The sequence below is a fragment of the Phragmites australis genome, chromosome 5 (assembly GCF_958298935.1).
Source record: "Phragmites australis chromosome 5, lpPhrAust1.1, whole genome shotgun sequence".
NCBI classification, from domain to species: Eukaryota; Viridiplantae; Streptophyta; class Magnoliopsida; order Poales; family Poaceae; genus Phragmites; species Phragmites australis.
Window position 1 is genome coordinate 38182040 of NC_084925.1, and position 7014 is coordinate 38189053.

The 7014-nt window shown below is 39.0% G+C and overlaps 1 non-coding gene across 1 annotated transcript; it reads left to right on the plus strand.

Annotated features, from left to right (window-relative positions):
- Nucleotides 1–2013: 2013 nt before the first annotated feature.
- LOC133920264 (small nucleolar RNA Z247) lies at nucleotides 2014–2152 on the plus strand. The gene has a single exon (XR_009910078.1). It is a non-coding gene; the product is annotated as a small nucleolar RNA Z247 (small nucleolar RNA).
- The last annotated feature ends 4862 nt before the right edge of the window (nucleotides 2153–7014 follow it).

Sequence of the window (7014 nt, forward strand, 5' to 3'; positions counted from 1 at the left end):
AGGGTAGGTGGTACCTACCACGTGACGCGAAAAGAAATTATATGAGATCGAGTCTCATAGAAAAACTCCTATCTCTGTATGACACGTGTTTTCTATTTCTCTCACATGTGTTCAATCAGACCGTTAGATTCAGAACAAACGGTGTGAACCAGAATCTCACGGAAACCTTTCTGTAAAGGATCTTATATAATTTTCTTCCCCCTTGACACGACTTGACACGACCCGCCTATACGCAGGCTGTCCAACTTTAGCAACTTCGTCAGCTGATGACGGCCTTGAAAATCGCGTTGGCCATGTCCTTGGCGTCGAAGAAGCAGCCTTGCCCTTGGCTTTTCCTGGATACCATGGAGCTCGTGTGTTTCTCGATAAAAAATGATGGGCGTGGAACTCGTGTTTGTTTCTATATTGCAGATTGCACTGATGATGCTTGTGGATCACAGAGGATCGTATATAAAATGGTGTGTATATATAGAGAGAGAGTATAACGAATGCGCAATCCAATAGATAGTATAACGAAAAAATTAAGCTGAATGCAGTAAAATTGAAGTAGCAATACGCCTGAGCTATGAAGTACAGTAACAGTAATTGCAAGTGCCTCTGCAAATACATTTAGTATCTTGCAAATCAGACCAAGCATGGTTGAACATTTCTTCAGGGAGTCTCGAATGACCAACAATCCATGCGAACGAAAATTGCAAAGGCACATCTCTCAGTCCATTCAAAGATACTCCTGTGGAGATGAAACAATAATGAGCAGTTAACTACAAAGGAATTTGATGGTCTTCAATGTCCACTATCAAATCTAACATTACAATTTCCATGTAAGATGAGACATAAACATATTTACCTTTTTTTAATATTAGTGGCCAACAGGTTTAAAGTTATTGCCTTCTAAAAGCATCTTTCTGATGACGAAGGGAGATCTTGAAATTCAAATCATGTATCCTTTTATGGCGTTGAGTTACAATTTTCTTCCACCTATAAACTAATCAAGGGGATCATAATCCATTACCTCATGCCATCTCCAACGGAGTCCTCAAATTTGCAAATTCTAATGCTATAGTACTTTGCGGTCTACTGTAGCACTGGAAATTCATCTCCAACAGATCCTGTATCCAGTGATTCAGTACTGCTACAGTGTTAGAGATAGGGGATGCTGTAATAGTATTTTGAGGATGAAAATTTGAGGTAGCTGTTGGAGATGGTCTCAGTAACGAAAACAGACTAATAAATTGTGATGGCTATTGGTTGGTACTAACGAACTGTTTCTAAATTAAGAAGCCAAAGGATCGATCTTAATTACCCCCAACCGCAACCCGCCTATACGCAAGTGTCATGTCGGAAGTACAGATAGAAATATGTTTGATTCGGCTGTAATCTTCTAACGTGATTTGATTGTTGTAATCATTAGAGATAGATTTCTTTGGAGATAAATATGTAAACTTATAATACAAGATGTACTATCTTACCAAGGTTGTTCTTAGCTCTATAAATAAATATACAGCCCAATGAATTTAACTCTTTCTAAAAAATTTTACATGGTAATCAGAGCCGACTCGTCCTCTAATACATCCACAATGGCGTCCTCCTCTTTCACTGAATCAGCATTGACTTCTCTTGGTCAGTCAATCTCGAAAAAGCTCGGCAAGAGCAACCATCTCATTGGAAGGCTTAGGTCATTATCACTCTACGAGTTGCATAGATGGTTGGTTAAGAAACCTTGTCTATACGCAGTGCGTGGCTCAGGAACAACATATTCTTAGTTACCTCATGTCCTCCCTTTCGCAAGAGATCCTCACCCAAGTTGTCTCTCTGACGAGTATGGCAAAAGTGTGAAAGATCATCGAGGGAATGTTCTTCTTGCACTCCTGGGCACAAGTTATCAACACCTACATGGTGTTGTTGATGACGCAAAAGTGTAACATGAGTGTGAAAGACCATCGAGGGGATGTTCTTCTCGCACTCCTGGGTAAGATAAAGGCGCACGTAGATAAGATGGAATCTGCAAGCAAACATCTCTAAGATTAAGAGCTTGTATCATACATCCTCACCAGCCTCAACATCGACTACAACCCGCTCGTCTCAACCATTGCCACGTGAGTGGAGCCCATCTCTTTGGGCAAACTCTATGCTCAGATGATGAGCTTTGAGAAGTGCATAGATCTACTTCAAGACGGTTTGCAGTTATCTAGCAACTCCATATCACATGGTGGACGTGGACGTGGTGGCCATGGAAACAGTCGTGGTCGTGGAGACTACTCCAATAAACCTAGATCGGGTGACAATGGAGGCTTCAACAACAATAACTCCGAACAAAAACCGATATGCCAGTTCTATGGCAAGGCCAGTCACATCGTCCTCAAGTACTGGAAAAGGTTTGACACCTCTTTTATAGGAGAAGGGAAGTGTTAGTGCAGCAATCACTTCTTATGGCATTGACACGAATGGGTACACCAACACCAGCACAACAGATCACATCACACATGAGCTAGATAAGATGATTGTTTGTGACAAGCCCAATGGTAATGATCAAGTCCACACGACGAGTGGTGTAGGTATGGATATTAATCGTATTGGTCATGCTACTATTCGCACCCATATTCGTGATTTACATCTAAAACATATTCTCCATGTGCCGTAAGCAAATAAAAACTTTGATTCTATTCATCATCTTGCTGCCGATAATCAAGCTTTCCTTGAATTTCATCTAATTTCTTTTTTTTTATCAAGGATCAGGTGTCGAGAAAACCCTCCTTCATGGTAGATGTAAGTAAGTGTGGTCTTTGTTCCCTAGCATCCATCCCATCAAACACGACTAGGCAAGATTATAGTGTCGCCAAGCCTTCCCCAGAAAGATGGCATAGTCGGTCAACCATCGTCCAACAAGTCATTAGCCAAAATAATATCCCATGTTCCAATGAGTCCAATAAAGAGTCGATATGTGATGCTTGTTAAAGGCTAAAAGTCATCAGTTACCTTATCCTAAGTGTGTTAGGTGTGTCAAGTGTTCCTTTGGAACTTGTGTTTTCTAGAAAAATCTTAGGAGAAAATGATATGGCATATATAATTGTATTGATATTACCTCATTAAAAACCTTATATAGGAAAACTAGAGTGTAAAATTCATAAAGGAAAAAAGAGTGCAATATATATGATTTGATGATCATAAACATATTATAAACTATGAACTAACCCCCCTGAACTATGCAAGTGGGCAATTACTTAGTGAATAAATATGCTAGATTTTCACATAACTTCATTTGCAAAATATTTTTTTGGCAATATGCTCTATGATATTGCACTTTATATAACATTTAGCATTTAAGCGATGCAAGCATTATTATCTTGATAGATTATTGTTGGATATTATGATGAATCTAAACCACATGATCCTGAAATATGATGAATTATTCTGCAAAGCAATACAGTCATGTGATGTTGTATATAATGTAATTATTTTAGAATGATCAATGGAAGTAGCAACTAGAGTTTGCTTTTGATGACTTCCATCATAAGGTTGTATTACCATGTAGGAAAATGGAACCGGTCGGACAATAAGTCAGCATCGGTATATCCTACTATGACCATGTCTTGATATTCTGACAGAATAAATCAAGATACTTTATACATTGGAGATATCTGAGGATATTCCATAAGCCAATCATATATCTTTTTGTTGGAACTATGTTGTGTCTAGCTAATAACTCGACTGCAAATGCAAAGTTGGGTTTGAGGCATTTTGCAAGATATTCTAGTGCTCCAATCATATAAGGATATGAAACTTCAGGTTCCGATATTACCTCATTGTCACCTTTAGGTCTAAATGGATGTTTATCCACACCAAGGGATCGAATGACCAGAGGTGCTTTAGATGGGATTCTTTCATCTCAAACTCTATCTTAGATGATTGTTTGCCTCTTTATATCTTGTGTAGTGAGATGATACAAAATCTAATGAGGGATTTCTTAATGAATATACATAGGCAATCATCATTTGAGTAACCCTTTAGTAGAAGAAACTTATTCAGTCAATTATACCATATCTTGTGTGACTGATTTAAGTTATAGAGTGACTTTTTAGTTTTACACAATATATTGTGATTTACTCTTGGATTCAAAATTTTAAGCCATTCAAGGGCATATAGATATCTGAATCTAGTGACACATAAGAGTATGCGGTCACTACATCAACTACATGGATAAATCCATTTATACTGCCAAAATATTATATATCGGAACTTAATTCCACACATAACTAGAGAGTATGTTATCATCAAAAATTGATATTGGATCTCTGCATGAACCCTTGTGCTACATGCCTTGCTTTGCATCTCACCACCTCATTCTTTCGAATGAATAGAACTATTTTACTTCTAGTGGGAAGTTTTAATGAAGTGCAAGTATTATAGAGGTAAGTGACCTATTTTGCTTTTAGTGGAAAGTATTAATGAAGAGTAGATATTAAAGAGGTAAATGTCTCTTTTTGTTAAGTGAGTGTAATTCTACCTCAATTGCTTCCTTCTATTTGCCCCTGTCCGAGCGCTAGAGGCACTCGGCCATGGCCATGGACTTTGGCCAAGATGCAGTTGAAGGTCTTTGGCAATTTTAGAGGAGAAATATAATGTCGACAAAGTGTAGTCTTTTTATTAATTCAAAGGAATCAATATAGTTTGTGGATATTTAGTTAACCCTTCTAACTCTTTGTGATTTCCCACAATAATAGAGTGAGGGTGTTCCGATATCTCAGCATATAAGTTTGTGCATGAAGGTTTATCTAGCCTTTAAGTGTGATTTTGGTAATTAATTATAATACATATAGACTAATAATTATGTTGAGAATTGTTAGTAGGTTACTCCATAGGTGATGTATGGATGATTGATTATGAATTTATTGAGGAATATCATGTGATCAAGAGAGATGCATCAAGATGAATAAGCTCTATGTGATACTCATAAGATAAAACCGCTGGACCCCGAGCATAATGCTAAATCTCGTTAAGGAGAAGCTCAATAAGATTGATGATAAGCGTGAAGGCTAAGTCACTTGTGGAGATATAGTGACTAAAGGTATGAGATTGTCAATTGAGTTTTATGGACTAACACACGCGTTTTGTGCTTGAGGGTGAGTTGTAGTTAGGTTCTATAAGAAGACATGGGTTGAATTGAGATATTTAATATGCCAAATTGGAAGAGCAAAATCAAGACAAGTTTAGTGGACAAATTGTGTGCTTTATGCTTACAGTTCATGCCTTGGTGGTGAACCAAATGAAGATGATAAAAAGAGAAGTCTTCCACGATTGGTGCATAGAAGCAATCAAGTGAATTTCATCAAGCTTCCAAAAGATCAAGAGATGGTCGAGATGGGAGGTGAGGATGAACATCATCATCAAGCTCAAGTGAAGAGTTGATGACAAGCCTAGAAGCATCATGACTCTAATGATGTGTTCGTCAAGTCCGATGGGATGGCTCAAAGCAAATATATAACTAGAATATATTTTCTAGTTTTGCCAATCTCAAGGAATTTGGTGGGAGACAGGGTTATAGGATTGAAAGTCGTACTATCAAGAAGGACTGCCGAAAGCGTTGCTCAATTGTTATGTCGAGTGCTCAAACCATGTGCTTAGTGCGGGATGGGTTTGTATTAAGAGTTCACTTTAGGAGTCCTGAGTATATAAAATATGTTTTAGGTTTAATCCTTTGTTGTTGTCGACCTTAGTGGCAAAAAGTAGTTGTGACCAAGCTTTAGTGGTATTTGGCATGTTTCGTGTGGTACCTAGTTTAATCTTGGAGAGTTAAGCTTTGTACAATGGGTGGAAGTGTCTGAATTGGCATTCAGAGTGTTCCTAGTTCTGATTGTTAATGGTTTTGAAAGTTCTAATCCAGAGGTCGGAAGTTCTGATGCAGTCGAAACATCCACTATTGTCATACATGGGTTCTTGGGTTCTAGGATTTAATTTAATCAGAAGTTCCGATGTCAGCCGAAATGTTTGATTTTCTCAAACCTGGGGTTCTTAGGTTCAGATGGTTTTTGGGTCGGAAGTTCTAATGTGTAGTTTTTTTAGCTGATATGGGAGCGTTGTTGCCTAGATTTGACCGTTGGGTGGGATTGAAAGTTTTGATCAGTGCAGAATTTTTCAACAGCTAGTTTTTTTAGAGTGGGGTATAAATACCCTTTTGCCTTCTTGCATGAGGGCAGAGCTTTAGAGGTTGGTTGGATGCCTTTTTTGTGGTGCTTGTAAGAGATGTTAAAACTTGGTGTTCCATATTTGAGTGCTCCATTCCCCTCTCTATTAAGGATTTGTGAGAATCAAGCATTTGTGGTATAGTGACAATAGAGTGAGGTGTGTGAAGCTTAAGTTTCTTGCACGTGTCACATTAGTTGCGTGTGCTTGAGCACTCAACATTGATCGTGAGCGAGTTCTGGAGTTTGTTACTATTGGAGACCACTAATATGAACAAAGGTTCCCGATCTTCCGAAAGGTTCTGGTAACTCTCGATTTGGTGGAAACGAGACACAAGTCGATCCGGCTTCCGAACAACACGATCCGAAACCCCGCAATCGCAGCACCACGTCTCCTCTGGTTATCAACCGGCGTTGCACGGTTGACCTCGCCAAGAAGGCTAAAATCCTTACCTGCGAATCGAAGAACACAAGCAAGAACAAGGAAGAATGCAACCAAATTACAGATGAATGATTAATCTCACGAGTTGGGGTCTCACAAACCGACGAAACGGCGAAACTGTTCTTGACAGAATAATCTAAGCAAAACCCAACCCTAATTAGGGTGGCGGCTACTGTATATAAAGGATTAGGGTCGACCAAGGACCCCTGGACGCGTCCCTAATGGACTCCAACACGATACATGGCCCAACGGACCAAAAACGGTGACGCAGCACCGGGACAGATTCTGGACGCTGACTTGTTACGACGTTTCCCGTTGACTCAGAAGGAATTTGGACCTCAAACCAACGCCATTGGTTTCCTTATGAAATTATATTTCCAACCATATGTGAAT